The sequence below is a fragment of the Podarcis gaigeae genome (assembly GCF_964106915.1).
Source record: "Podarcis gaigeae genome assembly, chromosome: 6".
Lineage (NCBI taxonomy): Eukaryota > Metazoa > Chordata > Lepidosauria > Squamata > Lacertidae > Podarcis > Podarcis gaigeae.
This window is the reverse complement of record NC_139682.1, coordinates 89,303,339-89,316,004: the sequence shown is the minus strand read 5'-3', so window position 1 is coordinate 89,316,004 and position 12,666 is coordinate 89,303,339. Positions and strand designations below refer to the sequence as shown.

Below are 12,666 nucleotides of genomic sequence, written 5' to 3'. Positions count from 1 at the left end.
GGCTCCTTACCCAAAACACTTAGATCAGGGGTCAGCAATTTTTTTCAGCAGGGGGCCGGTCCACTATCCCTCATACCTTGTGGGGGGCCGGACTGTATTTTGAAAAGAAGAAGAAGAAAGAATTCCTATGCCCCACAAATAACCCAGAGATGCATTTTAAATACAGTGGTACCTCAGGTTAAGAACTTAATTCGTTCTGGAGGTCCATTCTTAACTTGAAACTGTTCTTAACCTGAAGCACCACTTTAGCTAATGGGGCCTCCCACTGCCGCTGCACAATTTCTTTTCTCATCCTGAAGCAAAGTTCTTAACCCGAGGTGCTATTTCTGGGTTAGCAGTGTCTGTAACCTGGAGCGTCTGTAATCTGAAGTGTCTGTAACCCGAGGTACCACTGTAAAAGGACACATTCTACTCATGTAAAAACACGCTAATCCCCAGACTGTCAGCGGGCCGGATTTAGAAGGCGTTTGGGCCGGATACAGCCCCCCAGGCCTTAGTTTGCCTATGCATAACTTAGATGGTGAGGAATGACTTCGTACAGAGTTTCTTTAAAAGAAGTGCTCTGTGCTTACTGAGTTTAATCTGGATTAAAAATTGTTCCAAGCAGAGGGTCAGCCGTGTTCGTCTCTTCAAGAAGACAATAGCAACTTAGAATCTTGTGGCGCTTTTAAATTTTTGGCATTTGTCTGTCTTTGAGAGATAATGGAGTGCGCCTCCAAGGGTGAAGTCAAAATGCTGTGTTAACAGCACCAACGTGACCTCCCCAGGGTGCAAGCCATTTAAATACTAACAAAATTATTGTTCCAAGTGCTTTCGTAGATTACAGACCACGTCATAAGATGCATGAAATGTTACCTTGAGTTGCACGCACATATATATGTGGTGGAGGAGGAGGAATGGCAGAGAGCGAGGTCAGAAAGAAAGGAAATGCAGGAAAATACAAGCTCTTGAATGTAGAGAATAACTGAGGCAGGCACCTCAGGCTTGGTTTGCCTGGATGGGCCATTAGCTCCTGATTAAATGAATTTCGCAGCTTTCTTATCACAGCTAATGCCTTTCATTTTTTTTAACTGGCTAAACAACCAATCAAAATATGATGAAAACACTTGAGTTTCACTTTGGAGGTACAAATGTCACATCCAGAATTCCAGCATTTGAACTCCGGGTGCAAAACTGGGGTGTGTCTTTCCCCCACACAATTTTTGAATGTTTTTCAAAATGCCATCTTAATTATAGGTGAGTGTTAGAGTAAAGGGCGATGCCCAGCCAGTTTTAAGACTGGAAGTGGTCTCTGCTGGTGCAACATTTTCCTAGCAACCACAAGGTCCACAAGGAATCATTTCCTATACCTTTCTGATCTTTCATGAGCAAGGGACCCCAATTCTTTTAAATTACAGATCTGTACTTGGGCAGACGCGGGTGGCGCTGTGGGTTAAACCACAGAGCCTAGGACTTGCTGATCGGAAGGTCGGTGGTTCGAATCCCCGCGACGGGGTGAGCTCCTGTTGCTCGGTCCCTGCTCCTGCCCACCTAGCAGTTCAAAAGCACGTCAAAGTGCAAGTAGATAAATAGGTACCGCTCTGGCGGGAAGGTAAACGGCATTTCTGTGCGCTGCTCTGGTTCGCCAGAAGCGGCTTAGTCATGCTGGCCACATGATCCGGAAGCTGTATGCCGGCTCCCTCAGCCATTAAAGCGAGATGAGCGCCGCAACTGCAGAGTCATCCACGACTGGACCTAATGGTCAGGGGTCCCTTTACCTTTACCTTACTTGGGCAGACAATGTACTCAGCACTGAGGCAAGATCTATATGTGGTGAAGCATCTATATATGGTGAAGCTTCTGCTTTTGGGAGGAACACACATTTTTGGCATGGCACAGAGTCCTGAATCTCTATAAGCCTCCCATGAATGCGCCCTGTAAAACAGCCAGCTGAAGTCAATTTCCTCTGATGCATACTTAAAGGGAAAGCATTTATTTTGCATGGTTTGTAATCCCCATTATTCATCTTTTGAAACTTTGGTCATACAGTGATCTGGGTGAAATATAATCTCTTTTGTTCTGTACTGGGCCAGTAATAGAGCGGATCAACTTTTCCTGGCATGCTGCAAATCGTCTCTGACTCAGAACCTGCACAGTGGGTTTAGCTTGGTCGATATCTTTCTGCAGAAATGTTAGCTGAATTTCAGCCCATTGCTCAGTGATGTGCTAGCAAAGTGTGGAGTAAATGACCTAATAAGTATTTTCTATCTTTAACATTCTGGATTTATTTCCTGCTCTCTTCGTGCTTGTGCCTTCATTTTTTATTTATTTCTGTCACATGAAATTACCACGCTGTGGAAGGATCTTTCACATATTAAATATCTGGATGTTTGATGGAAACTTACGAGAGCAGAGTTGCTTTAGGGGAGGGGTGGAGTCGTTGCACGAACCGAGATTTTGGTGTGGCTGACTTCATTCTGTTCATTTTAGGGAAAGGAATGACAGACCCTGCAACACACGTTAAACGAAAGGCCAGTAGAGAAATTTTGGCAACAAGAAAGCAGCACCCTCATTGATTTCACCAGCATCTGCCTTGCCCTTCCCAACCGTTGGGTGGTTGCCCCAGTGAAATAACTAACAACATTGAAATCCTAAACAGTAGTTAGTTAAAAGCGAAAACCCACAACATCAGCAAATCTAGTCAGAACTACACGGTTGAAGAGAAACCAGGCTACTGCCATTATGCACTGTGTTCCTGACCTTGTTATTATGCGTCCGTTTGTTAATTCCAAGCATGTTAGATTTGTGATTGTGACCTTGTTTTTCAGTATTAAAGGCAAGGCAGAATTTATTAAGCCTGTAGGAAGTGTAAAGCAGAAATGGAAGGACTATAGATTTCTCTTGGTGAGTGAATCATATTTTGCAGTAATAAATTCCCTATTCACACAGACCCCCACCCCCATATATGCTGTGTGTACACGGGGGGGGGGGGGAGGATGCACCCCTCCTAAAGCCTGCCTCTCCTTCCTGTGTTGGGCTTACTGTGGGAAAGGGGTTGTGCACACAGCCACAATCTGTAAAAAAAAAAAAATCATATCCTGGAACCCTAGGGGGGAAGTGCTGGAATAGTGTGAGCAGACCTGCCTGGACTCAGTGGAATTGCACTTTGCCACTGCGTGTTTAGACCTTTAAACCTCCCCCTTAAATAAATTCAGACAAGGCTCAAATTTTGGTTTGGTTTTTGGCAGAATTTAGGCCACAACTTTATTGATTACAGAAAGTGACTGGTTGCCTAGGCTCTGGTTCGACTAGCTCCCTGCCATGCAGGTAGCACTGACCCAGGGTTCCAGCATAGGTCAGCCAAGGGGGAACACCTGGATAAGCGGAAAGCCGGGAACAGGCTATCTCTGCCACTCAAATGTCCCCCTGAACTCAGGCACGGGTGCAACCCCCTCTCAGGGGTTGACCAAACCATCGAGTCCCTGAATTCCTTTAACGGAATACCCTTCACATAGGGATGGCGAGAGCGTTCTCCCATCCCTATCACCTGAACCAGAGCCTATCCGCAACCTTACAAGTTGTGACGATTTGCTACACGGCAGACGAAACCCAAATGGCAACAGCCAATCAGCCAAGTGGGGAAAATCCCTGCCGTGCCCCTGTCCCAATGACAGACGACACACGGTGGCATAGCAAGGTCAAGCGCGTAAGCCCTAAAAGTAGGGAGAGGTGGGAGGGTGTTCCGAATGCACGCGCTGAAAGAGGAAGCTCTGGGTCACATGCATAGGTATATATAGGTCCCTTGATCCCTTTATTTAGCCTTCGTCCCATTGGCCTGATTGAACCCTGCATCAAGGGACCTACCAATCGGGTATTGTGGCTATCCAAACGTACCCACCCAGAACACAGGGTTAGGTTGCCAGGTCTCACTGCAACATGTGCCCTCTTTAAGGGATGACCTGATTTGTGTGCAGACAGCGGTTTGTGCAAGTGCTATTGTAGTGTGCAGCCTGGTAAGCGTGGCTGTAATTGTCTGACTGCATACATCTTTATGGAATCTGGCATTTTGCATAGAATTTAGGCTCCTACCAATTAATTGATTTTTTAACTTCTATATCATTTAACTCTCCCCCCTCCCCCACGGTTTTATTTGTATGCCGCCTTTCCAAGGTTAAAACCATGCTTTAGGCGGCTTACAATATACATATATTTTAAATGACATAACTACAAATGTGACAAAAGTAGCCCTAAACAATAAACAAAACACCAGGAAGTTTGCAACCAAATTGAACAATTTATACAGAAAGCATAAAGATACAAAATAAAGATACAAGAAGTTAACATCAATGACAGAATTTTTAGTGTTTTAAAAATATCTCTAAGTGGTGTACAAAAAGCTGAAGATACAACCAACTTAAACAAAATATTGCAGAAATACACAGTTACATATAAAATGTTACATTAGTTAATAATATATATCAATCGATATATCGATACATCAATATATCAGTATATCAAAATATCAGTTCATTTTCCTTCTGACACACCCTCCCTCTCAGCCTCTGGGTTCTCACTCAGGGTCCAAACCAAGTAAGAATAGACCTATTAAAATTAATGAACCCAAATTAGTCATTAATTTCCAAGTGTTTATTCTGAGTCGAATTAACGTTGGAAACAACCCATAGTTTCCACATTTGATAAATGTTCTAACCTTCATAATTGTGGAGTTGCATTTGAAAACAAGTATTTAAGTTTATACGGTAGATGTCTCCAATTAGCTCACAGAACTGTAGAACCAACTCTGGAAGTTTAGAACTGTCATGCCCTTTATCGTTCTCCTTTATGGTGGCTGCTCATATTGCACATGCTGATAATTCTGCTATCAGCCCTCGATGTTAATCCACTTGTCACCACACTGCTGCTTGTCTCAACTCTCCTCTTAGTTCTGCAAAAAAGCCACTCACTATTTAATTTTTATGTTTGGCAAATATGTGTTCCTTTAGCGCTGACTTCCTGCTTCCCTGCTGAATTCAGATCGCTCAGGGCTGAAGCAGTCCTGGCTGTGTCCTGCATACCTACACAGTGTTCATTTGCTTTTTTCATTCTTTGTTTTTGTACAAAACAGTTAGCACTTGCATAGAGTTTTGAAGATATCTGTAATAGATTTCTGCATATATACAGTATATACCTATTTTAAAAACCACTCTGTTCTCTTTTAGAAAAGTTGTTACCAGGGATATTTTTTCCCCTTAAGATATTTCACTCGTCCTATCAGACCACATTTTCAGCTACTCTGGGATTCCTCAGATGTTTTGCTGGAAGAGGAAACCGAACACTCACTCCACATTTTGCTTTAGGCAAAATTTCTGTGGCAGCCCAGGTTGTTGCCGTTCTTGAGCCTTTGTGATAGAGCAAGGTAGAAAGAATAAATGAAGAGGTGCCTTAATATTCAGCCCCATGCTCTCCATGCTTTTGGAAGCTGTAGTTTTGCAACTAAGTAATGCTTTTTGCAAATCATTAGGATCCAGCAAATCCTGCAAGATGAGGACTGCTGAATCCTATAGGTATCCAAGCTTTGTACATGAAGCTTGCAAGTTTTCTGTTGCTATAAAAACAGCGCATGATTGCAGGCCCGCATCCTGTTTGGAAGTGACCTCATCTAGTTTCTGTTGGTGGTTAGCAGCTCTTGTACCGCATGATCCGGCTAAGGATCCTCACAGTCCTGTTTCTTTGTGTACCAGGCAATTCAGCTCTCATTACAATGGATGGCACAGAGTGAAGCCTTGAGGTTTTTGGTTTTTTTAATTCCTGCTCTGCAAATATCAGCTCTTACTTATTCTTCTGGGTTTGCAGACTACAGTCAAATGCTGAATCATAAAGCTATGATTGCATGAAGTTGAAAATCCAGTTCATACAGGATTTTCCTCATTTCCACCCCCACCAAGAAGTGGGAACAGTTTCCCACTTCTGCCCAACGATTCCTACAATGTGATTGTATCCACAACAACTATCGCCTAAAAAATAAAACAGCTCTCAGGGTTTTAAACATTTAAAAACAAATAAAATTGTAACCTTGCAGCGGTAAGCTTGAAAACCAGTGCAAAATACTATACAATATAAGACACGGTTCTAATCCTTTCTAATTAGACAAAGTACTAACATCAGCCATGTGCCTTCCTTGCCATAACCACTGAGCCTCTTGGGCTTGCCGATCAGAAGTTTGGCAGTTCAAATCCCTGTGACGGGCTGAGCTCCCGTTGTTCTGTCCCAGCTCCTGCCAACCTAGCACTTTGAATGTATGCCAGTGCAAGTAGATAAATAGCTACCGCTGTGGTGGGAAGGTACAAGGTGTTTCCGTGCGCTCTGGCACTCGTTGCGGTGTCCCGTTGCACCAGAAGCGTTTTAGTCATGCTGGCCACATGACCCGGAAAGCTGTCTCTGGACAAACACCAGCTCCCTCAGCCAGCCCAAAGCGAGATGAGCGCCGCAACCTCATCGTCACTTTTGACTGGACTTAACTGTCCAGGGGTCCTTTACATTTACCTTTTCCCTGTGGCAGCAACCACTGGATCAAAGTGGACTATTAGAGGTATTATTATTGTTGTTGTTCTGTTGTTAATAATAATAATAATAATAATAATAATAATAATAATAATAAAATAATAATAATAAAATAATAATAATAATAATAATAATAATAATAATAATAATAATATTTATACCCCGCCCATCTGGTACACAGAAGGTACACAGAAGACTTACTGAATCACAGTGCTGGGTGGAACTCAACATACCGCTGAGGAAATGGTTCCATCAACACAACCATTTCTGCTTGCCTGACAGGATGATCTCTCTTCTACCCCCGCTAAATGTTCTGGGGGTTCTCCCAATCCTCCACAACAGATTTGTGGGAGGTACAGGAGGAGAAGAGGGGGAAAAGCCCTGATACACTGGCAGGAGTTATTTTGCTAGCTTCCCCTACTGCACTGGGGTAGTTGAATCTGGCCCTTTATCCCCAATGTTGGACGTTTCTCATTTAGGAGTGGTCTGCTTTTCATTTAAGACGGAGATGGCAGGCTGAACGCTTGCATGTATCTCCATCTGATAGCCTGGAACACATTCAGAATGTGGATGTGTTTAGTGACTCATTAAATCTCTTTGCCTTAAGAGCAGCAAACCCTTTAGGCACCAGGACGAGAAAGGCAAGTGCTCCAGCCTTGCTTGCAGTTATCGGTAACTGTTGCTACCCAATTTATTTTATCGTATTCTGAACATGTGGGAATTCAGCCATGTGATAATTCTAAGAAGATAGGTGGATCTGGGCCAGTTTCCGTCTGTTAACCCACTAGCTATAAACATGAGCAGCCAGCATGTGGGTGGAAACCAATTCTGTGAGCTAGCAAGTACTCAGTCAACTCCAGACTTTGGTTAAAGATTCAAGATAAGCAAGTAAGTAAATAAATAAATAAATAAATAAGATGGAATTAGAAACTGCATCAAAATAAAATAAGCAGTAATTTCTAAGCACCACGCATGATATAGTCATAAGTTACATTCATCATCCCTGTTGCACAGGGACCCATTTTTTGGTCAAAGTGAACAAAGCCTTTAGGCAAGCATAGACTAATAAAATAGTAAGCTATCTTAGCAGTAGGATTAAGGGGAAAATTTGACTCAGTTCACATTTAAAGGTGAACTTACCATTTTACCCCTTCGGAAATAATATACAAACCAAAACAAAGCCATAGGCTTGAAATTTGCACAATTTTGGAGTGTAGCTCTCCAGCAAAGTAATATGTGCAAAAAACGTGTGTGTTAAGGTAAAGTGTGCATGAAAATAACTTAGTAAAAGGCATTATATTAGAGAAAATATGCACCGCAACCCCATAGTCAGCTTTGACTGGACTTAACCGTCCAGGGCTCCTTTACCTTTTTTTTTTTTACCTGCCACAAAACTTCCCTCAGTGCCTCCTCCTGTCAGTGATGAGTAGACTTAGAGTAAACTGGATGTTGAGCTGACATCAATGTCTGCCACAGTGACTTAGGACATTGGATACAAGGTATGAACAGACCTCGTAAACTCACCCCACCCAGAGGAGTGCCTATTTGCTTGACCATTCTCATAAACTTTGGCCGTTTGCTGCGCTAAATGCTATGCCCCCCCCATTGCAGGGAGCATGTTGTTTGCTTGATAAACCACTTAGCTTGCACCTGGCCAGGTATCTATTCCTCTTGTGCACCTGCCATAACTTGCAACCGTGCCTCACTTGTCTAGCGCTCTGATTTAAGCTTTAAAGTCTTTGGCAGAAACCAAGCTGGGAGTTTTGAGTTCTTCATGCCTGGCAGTGAAGTGGCTGATTGAGGAAGACTTCTTTAGGAAGTGTAACATCAGGAGGTGTCTGTCTTCCCATTCTCGCCACATGCTTTGTCAGCATTCAGGCAAAACTCAGGGATTGTATGCATTGCTCGCTTTGCTAGCATGGAGTTTTCGGTCATAACTGAGAATTCTTAAAAAGTTGGCTCATCCCGTTGCAGGCAGAGTGATCAGAGAAACACATATGCTGAATGCCTGCACTATTGATTCAAACTATTGTTTGAATCCCTGCAACAGGGTGAGCTCCCGTTGCTCTGTCCCATTTCCTGCCAACCTAGCAGTTCGAAAGCATGCCAGTGCAAGTAGATAAGTAGGTACCACTGCGGCGGGAAGGTAAACAGTATTTCCGTGCACTCTGGTTTCCGTCACGGTGTTCCTTTGCGCCAGAAGTGGTTTAGTCTTGCTGGCCACATGACCCAGAAAGCTGTCTGTGGACAAACACCGGCTCCCTTGGGCTGAAAGCGAGATGAGCGCAGCAACCCCATACAGTAGTCGCCTTTGACTAAGACCCCGTGCAGGGGTACTTTACCTTTTACCCCTTTTTTTTTACCTGCCACAAAACTGCTCTCAGTGCCTCCTCCTGTCAGTCCATGTTCACCTGACATTATCCAAAATCCTTATGTATCCTGTACGGTGTTATAAGATACTACTGTCTGATGCAGTTGTTTCTCAAACCAGCTTCACACTGATTGAAGTCCTTTAGCCATTCCTAAATTGTCTCAAGCTAAGGTACAAATCTTTACACAGAGTAAAGGCATACTTGGCCCTGTCAACACTCCCTGGTGTGTACACAAACAGAATTATATCGAGGCTGTTTGCTGATGCAAACAACTAGGTAGGAAAAAGCTGTGAAATGCACGATGGGTTGTAATTTCACTGCACTCTTACTGTGGTAATGTGAGCATACCCGAAGTCTGACATTCATTTTTATGCACATGGATTTTACCTTGCGCAAACATGGATCAAAGTCTTATTTTTCTGCTTGCAAATTGCTCGACAGGTTTCTGCTATTTGCTCAACTGTAACGTAATCCCGCGGTTTATGGCAGTCACAGAATCGGGAACAATTGATTTGGCTGGGTTGTCCTTAATTGCATGTTTAGATTTTGGGCTTGATGCTTTTGTGCTAAATAACAAACCGTCTGAGGAGAAAAACCTTGTGGATTTCATTGCCTTCCAGTGACTTGGCTCTAAATGTTAAGTTGCGGGTGAACATATCAGACGACACAGCGATTCTTCAAACAGCTCTTGTTTATTCACAGGTCAGAACAGAACTGAACTGAAGGGTTCAGTCAGCCTGCTTATATAGAGCTCCAGTACAACGTAACTGTAGCAATTCTCTAAAACTATCCAATCACTGAATGTCACTTTTGATCCCTTATTTGCATAACTATCTACAGTATCCCCCTGCTGGCCCAGGGTGAGAACTTCAGTACATAACACTAAAGGCTTGGAATGTCACGAGCCTCTTCGTGTAAAACAAAAATGGAACTAAGACAAAGGAAGATCAGCAGTTGCTGGTCTTACTGCTGATCAGAAAAAGGGAATTAACAGACATCACCTTAGCTTGCATGCCTTCTGTTTGGTTACCTCTGATTCTGCTTCCTGAGGCCTGCTTTATCTTTCGCCTCACACACATAACCTGCACCTGGCTGGCTTTATAAATCTGGGGGTATGGAATGAATTCCAAGATGGTGCCGGACTCGCGCATTGTCTATCTCGGGGGGGGGGGGGGCAGCAGGGGGCAGTCCAAAATTCACCACCTTTGAATTGCATTCAGATTTTACTGTCTGAGGCTCAAAAAACTACACATGACACAGAATATATTTTTTGCACTTCCATTTCTTTAATAAAAGATTTACATGTGGCTTTTTACTTAAAACATGCCAAGCTGTATGATTCCGTGGTTTAAAAGAGAACATAATGAAATTACGGTACGTCAAATTGCCAATTTTTTTTTGCAACAAAACAACAAGATAGGGCAGGGGTCAGTAAATTTTTTCAGCAGGGGGCTGGTCCACTGTCCCTCAGACCTTGTGGGGGGCCAGACTATATTTTGAAGGAAAAAAATGAATGAATTCCTATGCCCCACAAATAACCCAGAGATGCATTTTAAATAAAAGCACACCTTCTACTCATGTACCATGCTCTCACCAACTGAGCTATCCAGGCTGCATGTGAAAAACATGCTGATTCCCAGACCGTCTGCAGGCCAGATTTAGAAGGTGATTGGGCCGGATCTGGCCCCTGGGCCTTAGGTTGCCTACCCATGAGATAGGGTGTTTGAAAATGATGCATAGTGACTAAGTGAGAGACAGTTCACCCATCAAATGGATACTTATCTGCAAATGAGGCATTACCAATGAGTCATCACCACAGAGGTGAAGACAGGAGGAATCAAAAATTGGCAGAGAGAACTTTGATATCACCTCATTTGTCACGTTTCTCAGTGGAGGCAGTGCACACATTCAGCTATGAGTATCAGGACAAAAAATAAAATAAAAATCAAGTGTACTTCTGTAATATGCAATTGTGGGCAGCGTTCTAAACTCCTATTGTTCTAGGTGCGTTTTGCGACAGGGAATTTCATGAATGTGAGCAGTTCCTGAGCTCTAGGTGCAATACTAGGCGCAAATGCTCATTTTCAGCTTTGTGTTCTTATAAAAAAAAGTGCGCCTAGGCACTCAGTTGCGGCACCCATAACCTAGGTTTAAGGTGCCATTTAGTTCCTAGCTTTAAAATCCCAGTTTCTAACACTGATTATGGGGTCACTTCATACTGTTTGATGTGTCAAGACCAAATCCCAGTAGTAGCCCATATTATTGGGATCTTAATTTCTTAGTCTTTCTTAATATTCTCTCAGTAGCTCAGTATTTTAAATTGGTGCTGTGCTATCCCAACCTCCATGCACACATTAATTCTCATTCTCTCTCTCTCTCTGCTGAACCAAAACAGGCAGATGTAAATTAACAGAACATATGAAGAAAATAGGATCTTAATGAAAAATATTTTTATTAGTGCATTACTGTCGTGTTTAGGCCGGAAAAATAGCATTTACCATTCCGCTAAGAATAGTGCTTTTAGTTTAGCTGTGCTCAGCTTCCACATCTCACAAAATAAATTCGTTTCTTTTTCCTTCTTTGCTAGCTAACATATCAAACTAATAACTTTGCTTCCAAAAAGTGAGTCATTGTGCCTCAGCCCTGTGGAATGAATCAAGATGTAATTGTGCTGTGCTACAGAGCAGGCAAATCTACCTCATAAATTTTGGTATAAGTCTAGTTTTCGGATCTCAGTAATGAAACGTCCAAAGATTACATAATTATTTTGTAGGGCTTCTCTTAGGAATCACTCTTCTTTATAAACATGGATCCCACCCCACCCCCGGCCGCCATCTGCTGAAGAGTTAGAAAAAGCAAGTTTGGACAGATCTATATTTAAGTTCAGTGGTGATAGAATGAATGCTCAGTTGGTCAGGATTATGTCAAATAATGCTGTATTGCCAAATATTTATCGCATGCAGTGTTGCTTTGACTGCTTTTTTCCAGTATTTGAAAAGTCTTTAGTAGTGTAGTAATGGGTGTTTTGAATGTCTTTATTCATTCTGATTACTCTGAGAGACATCATCACGTGAATGTGACTGATGTGTAAATTGTTCTTGCCCTAGACATTTTGTGCAGTGTTGCTATGTGTCCCATAATATTTCAGGCCAAACACTTCCATCAGTTTCCTTCGTGGCCTTTAAGAAGGAAAATAGCCTTTGGGTAAATTGATGACCCCATGTTCCTAGCATCTGCCCTGAAAAATGACTAATAGCCCCAAACTGCGGTCAAACCTGTTTTGCTGTCAAAGAGGCATAGTGAATTGAACTATTCAGCTACTTAAGGAAATGATATGCACTATGGAAGTTGATCCATTTTAGAAGGATCTGCTCTCGTGTTGAGCTGAGATCCTGTGAGTCCAGCTTAAATGAATATTATTTATTTGCTTGTTTATATTTTAAAGAAAACCTTCCCATCCCACAGGTCCCCAAGGCAGCTCACAATCAGAAAGTACTGTATTTTTCGCTCTATAAGATGCACCAGACCACAAGATGCATCTAGTTTTTGGAGGAGGAAAACAAGAAAAAAATATATTCTGAAACTCAGAAGCCAGAACAGCAAGAGGGATCCCTGCGTAGTGAAAGCAGCAATCCCTCTTGCTGTTCTGGCTTCTGGGATAGCTGCACAGCCTGCATTCGCTCCATAAGACGCACACACATTCCCCCTTACTTTTTGGGAGGGAAAAGGTGAGTCTTATAGAGCAAAAAATACG

General features: G+C 42.7%; 1 protein-coding gene across 1 annotated transcript in view; it reads left to right on the top strand.

Moving 5' to 3' along the window:
- Positions 1-12,666, top strand: part of NIBAN1 (niban apoptosis regulator 1) — a 101,461-nt gene that overhangs the window by 59,085 nt on the left and 29,710 nt on the right. The window lies entirely within an intron of this gene.